The following is a 14,463-nucleotide window of genomic DNA, read 5'->3' as shown; positions in this document are numbered from 1 at the left end:
ACTAAACTGAATCCAAGGATCAAAATAGACCTTTAAAAAAATTCTACCAGTACTTTTCACCCAAGCAACAGATCTAAAAAAATCCCCAATAGAAAAAACAGCAGCATAAATGTAACATTAATTTATATGCCAGATGTATTATATTTAAATTTTTGTCATTGAACAACACTAATGTAGAGCCACATAGCAAATCTCAGCTGCATGATTGTTTACACACTGAACCAAAAACTGGTGTAGAAACAATTTTCACTCAGAAATTGCTAGTAAATTACACAAAACAATTACAAAGAAATGCAAGTAACACATTCAATTAATGTGTTCAGACGTCTTGGAATATTGCACTGGAACTATATCGCCAGCTCTGAAATAGCAGCTCTGAAAATCAGCAAAACATCTTAAGATGCAGAGCGAACAAATGAGTGTGAGTAGGTGACAGGATTTTGCGTCATTCGAGCTCTCTTGAATTTCTGATCTTAAATTAAGAGTAAATTTGCGACTTAGTAATGCAGTCAGATGCTAAACTTCACAGGAGAGATGTGAAACAATAACCGCTCCAGTGATAGAAATATTTTCAAGCCTTAAAGCTAAAACCGCACTGAAAGGTGTGAAAAGCGTTGGAGACGGACTGCAGGAGCGTAATGAGTCCGAGGACAGAAACGCTCTGACAAACGAGCGGCTCAAATCGATACGTGTGCTTCACTAATGTAAAATCAATCACAGGAGAGGAGGAGAGGAAGTGAGAGCCCTCAACACCGAAACAAAGACGAGCTGCCATTGTTGCTGGAGCAAACGCTTGAATATAAATGACTGTGCCACTGCGACAGCTGTCACTATGGCAACACAAACATCTGGAGCACATGTGTGCGAAAATCATTCAACATTTCATGCATTTAAATGCAAACACACACAGTGTGCTTGCATTTATATCTCTGGGACTATGGGGAATCTCTCAAATATGCTGGTTTCTTTGTATCTGGAGTAACTGAGCAAACACAAGCTCAACTACATTCAGTAGCTGACAGTTGACAGTAGTTCAAGCTTTCGTCATACTGAAGATTCACATATTCTAAGGCATTTTGCATCTTAATAGCAAATGCATGTGTCACATAGATTCACTGATTTACAAAATAACACTAATTTAAAAACACTGATTCGTTAAGGAACGGAACAAGTGACTCTTTGTCATTAAATTAATCACTGAATCGATTCGCTCAAACACCAATTTATTCAAACACTAAATAAATTACTCTTTGTGAATGAGTCACTGAATTGGTCACTTAGTCAATTTGCTCAAAAACACTGATTTATTCAGAAACTAAACAAGTGACTCTTTGTGAATGAGTCATTAAATTGTTCACTGAATCGATTTGCTCAAACACCGATTTATTAAAACACTAAATAAATTACTCTTTGTGAATGAGTCATTAAATTGTTCACTGAATCGATTTGCTCAAACACCGATTTATTAAAACACTAAATAAATTACTCTTTGTGAATGAGTCATTAAATTAATCACTGAATCGATTTGCTCAAACACCGATTTATTCAAATACTAAATAAATTACTCTTTGTGAATGAGTCATTAAATTGTTCACTGAATCGATTTGCTCAAACACCGATTTATTCAAATACTAAATAAATTACTCTGTGAATGAGTCATTAAATTGTTCACTGAATCGATTTGCTCAAACACCGATTTATTAAAACACTAAATAAATTACTCTTTGTGAATGAGTCATTAAATTGTTCACTGAATCGATTTGCTCAAACACCGATTTATTCAAATACTAAATAAATTACTCTGTGAATGAGTCATTCAATTTTTCACTCAGTCTATCTGCTCAGAAACAATCATTTAATCAGGAACAAAACAACTGACTCTTTGTGAATGAGTCATTAAATTAATCACTGAATCGATTTGCTCAAACACCGATTTATTAAAACACTAAATAAATTACTCTTTGTGAATGAGTCATTAAATTGTTCACTGAATCGATTTGCTCAAACACCGATTTATTCAAACACTAAATAAATTACTCTTTGTGAATGAGTCACTGAATTGGTCACTTAGTCAATTTGCTCAAAAACACTGATTTATTCAGAAACTAAACAAGTGACTCTTTGTGAATGAGTCATTAAATTAATCACTGAATCGATTTGCTCAAACACCGATTTATTCAAATACTAAATAAATTACTCTTTGTGAATGAGTCATTAAATTGTTCACTGAATCGATTTGCTCAAACACCGATTTATTCAAATACTAAATAAATTACTCTGTGAATGAGTCATTAAATTGTTCACTGAATCGATTTGCTCAAACACCGATTTATTCAAACACTAAATAAATTACTCTTTGTGAATGAGTCACTGAATTGGTCACTTAGTCAATTTGCTCAAAAACACTGATTTATTCAGAAACTAAACAAGTGACTCTTTGTGAATAAGTCATTAAATTAATCACTGAATCAATTTGCTCAAACACCGATTTATTCAAATACTAAATAAATTACTCTGAATGAGTCATTCAATTTTTCACTCAGTCTATCTGCTCAGAAACAATCATTTAATCAGGAACAAAACAAGTGACTCTTTGTGAATGAGTCATTAAATTGTTCACTGAATCGATTTGCTCAAACACCGATTTATTCAAATACTAAATAAATTACTCTTTGTGAATGAGTCATTAAATTGTTCACTGAATCGATTTGCTCAAACACCGATTTATTCAAATACTAAATAAATTACTCTGTGAATGAGTCATTAAATTGTTCACTGAATCGATTTGCTCAAACACCGATTTATTCAAACACTAAATAAATTACTCTTTGTGAATGAGTCATTAAATTGTTCACTGAATCGATTTGCTCAAACACCGATTTATTCAAATACTAAATAAATTACTCTGTGAATGAGTCATTCAATTTTTCACTCAGTCTATCTGCTCAGAAACAATCATTTAATCAGGAACAAAACAAGTGACTCTTTGTGAATGAGTCATTAAATTGTTCACTGAATTGATTTGCTCAAACACCGATTTATTAAAACACTAAATAAATTACTCTTTGTGAATGAGTCATTGAATTGGACACTTAGTCAATTTGCTCAAAAACACTGATTTATTCAGAAACTAAACAAGTGACTCTTTGTGAATGAGTCATTGAATTGTTCACTGAATCGATTTGCTCAAACACCGATTTATTCCAACTCTAAATAAATTACTCTTTGTGAATGAGTCATTGAATTGTTCACTGAATCGATTTGCTCAAAAACACTGATTTATTCAGAAACTAAACAAGTGACTCTGTGAATGAGTCATTAAATTGTTCACTGAATCGATTTGCTCAAACACCGATTTATTCCAACACCGATTTATTCCAACTCTAAATAAATTACTCTTTGTGAATGAGTCATTGAATTGGACACTTAGTCAATTTGCTCAAAAACACTGATTTATTCAAGAACAAAATTTGTGACTCTTTGTGAATCAGTCATTAAATTTTTCACTCAGTCTATCTGCTCAGAAACAATAATTTAATCAGGAACAAAACAAGTGACTCTTTGTGAATGAGTCATTAAATTGTTCACTGAATTGATTTGCTCAAACACCGATTTATTAAAACACTAAATAAATTACTCTTTGTGAATGAGTCATTGAATTGGACACTTAGTCAATTTGCTCAAAAACACTGATTTATTCAGAAACTAAACAAGTGACTCTTTGTGAATGAGTCATTGAATTGTTCACTGAATCGATTTGCTCAAACACCGATTTATTCCAACTCTAAATAAATTACTCTTTGTGAATGAGTCATTGAATTGTTCACTGAATCGATTTGCTCAAAAACACTGATTTATTCAGAAACTAAACAAGTGACTCTGTGAATGAGTCATTAAATTGTTCACTGAATCGATTTGCTCAAACACCGATTTATTCCAACACCGATTTATTCCAACTCTAAATAAATTACTCTTTGTGAATGAGTCATTGAATTGGACACTTAGTCAATTTGCTCAAAAACACTGATTTATTCAAGAACAAAATTTGTGACTCTTTGTGAATCAGTCATTAAATTTTTCACTCAGTCTATCTGCTCAGAAACAATAATTTAATCAGGAACAAAACAAGTGACTCTTTGTGAATGAGTCATTAAATTGTTCACTGAATCGATTTGCTCAAACACCGATTTATTCAACCACTAAATAATTGACTCTTTGTGAATGAGTCATTAAATTGTTCACTAAGTCAATTTGCTCAAAAACTATTATTTATTCAAGAACAAAATTTGTGACTCTTTGTGAATCAGTCATTAAATTTTTCACTCAGTCTATCTGCTCAGAAACAATAATTTAATCAGGAACAAAACAAGTGACTCTTTGTGAATGAGTCATTGAATTGGTCACTTAGTCAATTTGCTCAAAAACACTGATTTATTCAGAAACTAAACAAGTGACTCTTTGTGAATGAGTCATTAAATTGTTCACTGAATCGATTTGCTCAAACACCGATTTATTCAAACACTAAATAAATTACTCTTTGTGAATGAGTCATTGAATTGGTCACTTAGTCAATTTGCTCAAAAACACTGATTTATTCAGAAACTAAACAAGTGACTCTTTGTGAATGAGTCACTGAATTGTGCATTGAATTTATTTGCTCAAACACTAAATAATTGACTCTTTGTGAATGAGTCATTAAATTTTTCACTCAGTCTATCTGCTCAGAAACAATTTAATCAGGAACAAAACAAGTGACTCTTTGTGAATGAGTCATTAAATTGTTCACTGAATTGATTTGCTCAAACACCGATTTATTAAAACACTAAATAAATTACTCTTTGTGAATGAGTCATTGAATTGGACACTTAGTCAATTTGCTCAAAAACACTGATTTATTCAGAAACTAAACAAGTGACTCTTTGTGAATGAGTCATTGAATTGTTCACTGAATCGATTTGCTCAAACACCGATTTATTCCAACTCTAAATAAATTACTCTTTGTGAATGAGTCATTGAATTGTTCACTGAATCGATTTGCTCAAAAACACTGATTTATTCAGAAACTAAACAAGTGACTCTGTGAATGAGTCATTAAATTGTTCACTGAATCGATTTGCTCAAACACCGATTTATTCCAACACCGATTTATTCCAACTCTAAATAAATTACTCTTTGTGAATGAGTCATTGAATTGGACACTTAGTCAATTTGCTCAAAAACACTGATTTATTCAGAAACTAAACAAGTGACTCTTTGTGAATGAGTCATTGAATTGGTCACTGAGTTGATTTGCTCAAACACTGATTTGATCAGATACTAAATAATTTACTTTTTGTGAATGAGTCATTAAATTGTTCACTTAGTCAATTTGCTCAGAAACAATCATTTAATCATGAACAAAACAAGTGACTCTTTGCGAATGAGTCACTAAATTGTTCACTCAATCTATTCACTCAAAACACTGATTTATTTAGGAAATGAAAAAATGACTCTTTGCAAGCAAGTCACTGATTTGTTCACCAAATAGATTTGATCAAAAACAATGATTTATTCAGGAAATAAACAACTGACTCTTTGTGAATGAGTCACTGAATTGTTGACTGGTTGGATTTGCTCAAAAACTGATTTACTCAGAAACTAAACATGATTCTTTGCGAATAAATCATTGAGTTGTTCACTCAATCGATTCACTCAAAAGCACTGGTTTATCTGGGAACGTAACAAAAGACTTCTTGTAAACAGGTCATTGAATTGTTCACTGAATTGATTTGCTTAAAAAATAATGACTCGGGAACTAAACAAGTCACTTTTTGTGAACGACTCACTGAATTATTCACTTAATCTACTTGCTCAAAAACTGATTCATTTGGGAACTAAACAAGTGACACTTTTAAACGAATCTTTGCACAGTTCACTGAATCAATTTACTAAAAAAATTGGGTAACACTTTCTATGAAGCCTGTATTTATAATGCATTACAAGGACATTCTTAATGCATTATAATGCATGCATAATGCCTTATAAACAGCATTATAATATGTTATATAATTTTATAAATAATCATAGCAACAGTTACGATGCACTATAATACTTACCTTTTGTGCTTATAACTTTGATGAGTACAATGCATTATAACACCAGGTGAAGACTGCATTTACAATGCATTATAAGGGTGTTCTTATATGTATGTTCTTATTATGCATTATAATACATTAAGAATGCCCTTGTAATGCATTGTAAATGCAAGCTTCATCTGGTGTTATAATGGTAAGTATTATAATGCATTGTTACTGTTTTTATAATTATTAATTAGATTATACAACAAATCATAATTGTGTTTATAAGGCATTACGCGTGCACTAAAACACATTAATAATACCCATATGAAGGATTATAAATGCAGACTTCATCTGGTGTTATAATGCATTGTACTCATCAAAGTTATAAGCACAAAAAGGTAAGAATTATAGTGCATTTTAACTGTTGTTATGATTATTTATAAAATTATATAACATATTATAATGTTGTTTATAAGGCATTATGCATGCATTATAATGCATTAAGAATGTTCTTATAATGCATTATAAATACAGGCTTCATAGAAAGTGTTACCAAAAATTGTTTAATTCAGGATATAAACAACGACTCTTTGTGAACTCTTTGAGTCACTGAATTGTTCACTGATTGCATTTGCTCAAAAAACTGATTTACTCAGAAACTAAATTTGGATTTGCTCAAAAATGATTTATTCAGGTACAAGATTTAAAGTTAGGTAAATGAATTCTTTTTAAACCGATTCATTCAAATCCTCACTGTTTGTGACCCAGCAAAATGCCACTCTGATTAAAATTACATAGAGTACTACCCTTTCTTTTTCAGAAGAGGAGTGTGATTATAGTTCACCTACTTTAAATGATAAGTAGCCTGGCATGGTACGGTTTCAAAGCATCTTCCCTCATGTCGCTCTCTTTCTGCTTTTAACATTCAGGCTTATTATCTGGGAGTGAAAAGGACTACGGCACGCCATCAGAGCTCGGGTTAAAAACTCTCAGCGACGCTCTGTGGTTCAGGACACACACCACAGAGCATAAAACAATCCTAGACCTTAAAATACTAGACGATACTGCAGCCTGTTTCTTTAAAATAGGACAGAAACTATCAAAGATGTAAATATATGCACGGCCATCTGTAAATAACTCCTAAAGGCAAATAAAGCACAAGCCGCAAAGTTTCACACGTGAGGCGAAGATCTCCAGCATAACGTGACTGTTAATCTTTAATATTTTAGCGATTGTGTAATGACCGCAGAGTAATGACATATATGCTGTGTTTACTGAAGGCGTTAATGGAGTCACAGAGCCGGCCGCAGCATTAATTCACTTCCAGTGTTAATGGGGAAAGCAGCGAACACTGTTAATGCAGAAAGCAGAGTGGTGTTCGTTTTAAAAAGGTCCAGATGCATTAGCTGAAACCAGATGAAGTATATGGTGTAGCTGGAGGCACTCAGGATGAGTTCGGGTCTAGAACAGCTTTTGCTGAACCTTAATGAATGCCAAAAGACTAGACGTCAAAAGGGTCATTTCATTTAATCATGAATTTTCTTTCATCTTTCAGTTTGATGTACTTTGTAGACATGCTCTGAATGGCAAAACTTTAATGTCCAGTCCAAACAGACCGTAATTCAGTCATTTTGCCACTGTGATTAAAGTTGGTAAGCAAAAATTTGTCAATATAAAGGTCACTGGAAAAAGTCTTAAAGGTACAGTAGCAAAAACGGCCTCTTAATTTACAATAGACAAGAGTTCAAAATGATCGTTACGTGTTACTTGACTAAAATGAATTATAAATAAAATGTTAAAAATTTCAAAATGTTAAAAATATAACAAATTAAATCATTTTAATTATGACAAAAACTTTGTAAAAAATTTTACTAAAAAAAAAAAGAAGAAAAACAAATTTCTAAAATAAAAAAAACCCAATAAAATAAAATACAAAATAAAATGAAAGATTATGAAATTTTAAGTTTGTTATAATGTTAAAAGAACTTTAATAAAAAATGATCAATTTAATAAAAATAAAACTAAAATAGACAAAATACAATGACAAATATTAAATTAAAACTAAGTATAGAAAATTAACAAAATAAGAAATACTATAATATATATATGTGTGTGTGTGTGTTTCCTGACTAAAATAAATTATAAATAAAATGTAAAAAATTAATGTTAAAAATATGAAAAATATCATTTTAATTGTGACAAAAACCTTGTAAAAAATAATATACAAAATGTAAGTAACGTTAAACTTTTTTATTAAAATAAAAATTAAATAGATATAATATGAAACTGACAAAATATTGACAATTAATCAAATATAATAATAAAATATATATATAAAGTTACATAAATATTAAATATAAAAATATCCGTTACTTGACTAAAATAAATTCGAAATAAAACAAAACAATAAAAGTTAAATGTTACAAATAATAAACATTAAATAATTACAAAACCTTGTAAAAAAAGATAAATATTACTTAAAAATCATAAAATGTATAAAATAAAAAGAATGCAAATAACAATAAAATACAAATTAAAATAAAATATTATGAAATTGTAAGTTTGTTACAATGTTTAACAATATTTAATTGAAAAAATAATACATTTAATTAATATAATTTAAATTATATACACACACACACACACACATACATATATATATATATATATATATATATATAATTTAAATTATGTATACACATATATACATATATATAAATGTCTATTACTTGACTAAAATAAATTATGAATAAAATATTTAAAAATCACATGTTAAAAATATAACAAATTGCATTTTAATTCTGACAAAATCTTGTGAAAAATAATATTAAAAATAAAATGTAATTTAAAGAATAATGTTACAAATAAAAAAATAATAAAAATAAACCTTATATATATATATATATATATATATATATATATATATATATATAATTACATAATTTATTTAAATAAATAAAATTATATAATTTAAGTTTCATAAATATACATAATAAATATAAGTTACATAAATATAATATAATAAATAAAGGCCTGTTACCTACCTAAAATAAACAATAAATAAAACATAAATGTAATGTTAAAAATATTACAAATTCAATCATTTTAATTATGACAAAACCTTGCAAAAAATTAAAAATAATAAAACAAAATAAAATTAAAGATGATTTAAATTTGTTACAATGTTTAAAAATGTCTAAATATAAAGTGCTTTTTGAATCCATTTGCTCAAACACACTGATTTATTCAGGAACTACAAACTGACTCTTTTGAGTCCCATAAATATAAAATATGTCTGGGAAGAAGTCTAGGCACAGCACTGCTTTTAGCCTTTTCAAATCCTCAATAAGAAAGCAAAATAAATAGGATGAGCCAGAACCAAACAGACAAGATGCATAATACCTGCAGGTCTGAAGGTGAACTCATTAAAAGGGAGACACAGCAGGAAGTCAAGGACGATGGAGAACATGAGGTGGAGAGATCATCCAGTCATCATTAAACTCCATGATGGAGGCCGCTGACAGGCCAGATCTTACAAAAGGTCAGCGATCATCTCCAGACGGCTGCACACAGGTCACTCAGAGCAATGTAGAGATGAGCCTGAGTCTGATGCGAGATCGGGTTCACGTTCGGCTCTGATAGACGTGGGGTGAGACGAGACCACGAATGATAAAGGTCAAACGTGTCCGCTTCAACCGGAAGTTAATGTATTCCTGTTTCAGGATCAGTCATTCCACTTACAAATGATTGATGATTGAGCTGGTGGAGAATCGGAGCAGTGAGACTGAGAATCAGCATTGGTGAGATTGAATTTAGACGAATTTAAAAAGAGATGAAGAATAATATGAAACATTTTCACTACAATTTTTTTTTTTTAGAAAATAAAACACAAAATAAAGGAAATTGAAAATGATTATAAAATAAAACAACATGAAAAAAACAATGTTTTCTTACAGAGTTTAAAAGAAATAAAATTCGTAAAAAGATACACATGAAAAAAAAATGGCAAAGCTGTTAAAAAGTAAAAAAAAAAAAAATCTTTTAATTATATTAAAATTCCAAATATATAAATGACATATATAAAAAAACTAAAATAAATCAAATAAAATATTACCTAATAAAATTAAATGAATAATAAAAAAAAAATCATTAATTTATTAAAATAGCAATTGTAAAAGAATACCAAGTAAATGTCAAATAAAATATAAAAAAAACCTAATAATAAATAAATAAGTTAATAACTGATAAAATACAAAAATAAAATACACAAAATAAAACTAAATAAATAAAACAAGATTAAATAAATACAAAAAAGTAAAAATATTCTAACTTAAAATGAAAAAACAAGCTCTGAATAAAATAATAAAGAACTGAATAGTAAATCATGAATAATAATAACAGAATAAAGTATAAAAATAGAACAAAAAAATAAAATAAAATTAGATTAAATACTAAATAAAAAATAACTTAAAATGAAAAAACAAGCTTTGAATAAGATAAATAATTGAACAGTAAATCCATTAATAATAATAATAATAATAATAATAATAATAATAATAATACAGAATATAAATAAAACAATAAAAAATTAAAATACTAAATAAAATAAGATTAAACAAAAACAAAATAAAATAATCAATTATAACTTAAAATGAAGTATAGCTCTGAATAAAGTAATAAATAACCAAGTAAATCCATTAATAATAATAATAATAATATCAATTATATTAAAATTCAATATATATTCAAAACATATATAAAAATTTTCGAATAAAATGGAAAAAAGCTTTGTGTCAGTGTTTAAAAAAAACAAAATGTATTAAAATAGCAATTGTAATTAAATAAAAAATAAATACAATTACACTAGCATTAAATTAAATACAAAAATACAAAATAAAATGATTAGAACTTAGAATAAAAAAACAAGTTCTGAATAAAATAATTGAAAGCAAATCCATCAATAATAAAAATTAATAAATAAATGATATTAAAATTCCAAATTAAACCATTAATAACAACAACAACAAAAACAATAATAATAATAAATCAATTATATTAAAATTCAAAAATCCAAAATATATAAATATCATACTAAAAAAAAAATACCAAAATAAATAAAATAAAAATATTATCAAATAAAATGAAAAACAAAAGTTTGTGGCAATGTTTAATGAAAAATTCTAAAACAAAATATGTATTAAGTTGTACATTATTATTAAGGGGTCAGGACTGATCCAATCTGTCCACCTTTAGTTACGCAAAAGAGCCACAAGATTTGAGTCAGGATCTTTCGGCGGCTCTTCTAAGACTGGAGTGCATCTAAAACCATCAAAGCGTTAAGCACACTTTATGGAACACAATTACCTCGAGTCGTCTGAGTTTTCCTGACTCAATTTGCCTCCCTCCTCTCAAGCACATCGCTGTGAGCTCAACACACCCATGGGAATTCCCACAGCCGGACCGATAGTCCTCGATAAACAATCCCAGCCAACTCATTTAATCAGGTTTAGAGGAATAGAGGTTTATCGAGCTGAACGGGCCTCGCTAAAAACACCTCCACCAACGACGCTTCTGCACCAATCACACATCAGGGACCGTCAAATCCCACCAATCAGAAAGCGATCGATGCCCCTCACAACCTCACGACACCAGCCGTGTTCATTTATGACCTCAATCTTCTGAAAACAGAAGCAGGTACAGCGTTTTCAGAAAAAAGAAGACTTTAGTTGGAGTTGACGCCATATTTAATTTGATACAAGGGACTTCTGGGACTACAAACAGCCGAGACGTAAACGCAGAGACGTGCGCTTGACAAACACTCCAACTGATGCTTGCTTTTACTGAAGAAGAGAAACTATCTAAAAATACACATCAGAAAGATGTGGAGGAACCTGGAGCGTTCACGACTAATTTGAGTCCACTCGTAAATCACATAAATGAGAAACGTTAGGTTTGATTGAATTCCCAGTAAAACGGTGAGCGCAGGCAGACGCGACTTACTGAGCGTTTGCAAGACTTTGATGTGAAGCTGTAGAACTTAATGAAAGGAGAGAGAGAAACTTTATGGGAGGAGGATAAATATGGACGTACATTAGAGCTGCACTCTGTGTGTGTGCGTTTGTGAATAAGAGACACGACATAGTAAGAGAAAACATTTTTTATAGACTATTAGAGACTTATTCACAATTTTTTATGGCCTAAAAAAGATGTTTCTTCATTGTTTCTTGGCTTGTTTCTCAAAACACCCTAACAACCCAGAGACAAAGCTCTGTCAGACACTCCACCTGGGAACCGCGATTTTAGTGAGACTAAATACATTGATATCGAAGACACATCTTAAAGAGATAGTCCAGCCAAAAAATGAAAATTTTACTTGTGATTTACTCTCCCTCAGGCCATCCTTGGTGTATATGACTTTCTTCTTTCGGACAAATACAGTTGGAGTTATTTTAAAAAATGTTTTGGCTTTTCCAAGCTTTATAATGGCAGTGGATGGGTGTTGAGATTTTGAAGTCCAATAAAGTGCACCCATCCATCATATAGTGTCCCACATGGCTCCGATGGGTTAATAAAGTACAAGGACGTTTTAGTGCCACGTTAAAAAGTAAAAAAAAAAGAAAAGAAAATGACAGGATTAAAGTGGTAATATTTCGATAATAATGTTGAGATATCACGAGAATAAATTTGAAATATTACAAGAATAGAAAAAAGTTTAAATAAATGACAATGAGAATAAAGTTGAAATATTACAAGAATAAAGTCAAAGTACTATGAGAATAAAGATGAAATATTATGAGAATAAAGTCGAAATTAACAAGAACCAAAAAAAAAATATTAGGAGAATGAAGTCGAAATATTTCAAAAAAAAATTTAAGTACTATAAGAATAAAAACGAAATATTACGAGAATAAAGTTGAAATATTATGAGAATGAAGTCGAAATATTTAGAGAATAAAGTCAAAATATTTTGAGATTAAAGTCAAAATATTACTAGAATAAAGTCAAAGTACTACGAGAATAAAGTCTAAATATTACGAGAATAAAGTCTAAATATTACGAGAATAAAGTCTAAATATTACGAGAATAAAGTTGAAATATTATGAGAATGAAGTCGAAATATTTAGAGAATAAACAAAATATTTAGAGAATAAAGACAACATATTTAGAGAATAAAGTCAAAATATTTTAAGACTAAAGTCAAAATATTACTAGAATAAAGTCAAAGTACTACGAGAATAAAGTCTAAATATTACGAGAATAAAGTTGAAATATTACGAGAATGAAGTCAAAATATTTTGAGAATAAAGTCAAAATATTTTAAGATTAAAGTCAAAATATTACTAGAATAAAGTCAAAGTACTACGAGAATAAAGTCTAAACATTATGAGAATAAAGTCAAAATATTACAAGAATAAAGTCGAAGTACTACGAGAATAAAGTCTAAACATTACGAGAATAAAGTTGAAATATTACGAGAATAAAGTCAAAATATTTTAAGATTAAAGTCAAAATATTACTAGAATAAAGTCAAAGTACTACGAGAATAAAGTCTAAATATTACGAGAATGAAGTCAAAATATTTTGAGAATAAAGTCAAAATATTTTAAGATTAAAGTCAAAATATTACTAGAATAAAGTCAAAGTACTACGAGAATAAAGTCTAAACATTATGAGAATAAAGTTGAAATATTACGAGAATAAAGTCAAAATATTTTAAGATTAAAGTCAAAATATTACTAGAATAAAGTCAAAGTACTACGAGAATAAAGTCTAAACATTATGAGAATAAAGTCAAAATATTACAAGAATAAAGTCGAAGTACTATATTGATAATAATTGATAACTATTGATAATAGTTAAAATATCTGAGACAGCCAAAATACTACAAGAAAAAAGTCGAAATATTACAAGAATAGAAAAAAAGTTGAAACACGACGAGAATAAAGTCGAAATATTACGAGAATGAAGTCAAAATACTACGAAAATAGTCAAAATATTTCGTAAATAAAGTCAAAATAGTACAAAAAAGTCGAAATACCACGAAAATAAAGTCTAAATATTTTGTAAATGAAGTCGAAATACTACGAAAATAAAGTCGAAATATTTTGTAAATGAAGTCGAAATACTACGAGAATAAAGTCAAAATATTACGAGAATAAAGTCAAAATATTATGAGAATAAATTCAAAATATTATGAGAATAAAAGTCGAAATACTAAAAAAATAAAGTCAAACTATTTTGTAAATGAAGTCGAAATACTACGAGAATAAAGTCAAAATATTACGAGAATAAAGTCAAAATATTATGAGAATAAAGTCAAAATATTATGAGAATAAAAGTCGAAATACTACAAAAATAAAGTCAAACTATTTTGTAAATAAAGTCAAAATACGACAAGAAAAAA

At 29.0% G+C, this 14,463-nt stretch overlaps 1 protein-coding gene across 1 annotated transcript in view; it reads right to left on the bottom strand.

Annotated features, from left to right (window-relative positions):
* The window catches only part of LOC141301287 (neogenin-like), a 107,128-nt gene that overhangs the window by 13,435 nt on the left and 79,230 nt on the right, over positions 1-14,463 (bottom strand). The gene's annotated exons all lie outside the window — the stretch shown is intronic.

This window comes from Garra rufa, chromosome 25 (assembly GCF_049309525.1).
Source record: "Garra rufa chromosome 25, GarRuf1.0, whole genome shotgun sequence".
Taxonomy (NCBI): Eukaryota; Metazoa; Chordata; class Actinopteri; order Cypriniformes; family Cyprinidae; genus Garra; species Garra rufa.
The sequence above is the reverse complement of the archived record's forward strand: the minus strand, read 5'-3'. Positions and strand labels throughout refer to the sequence as shown.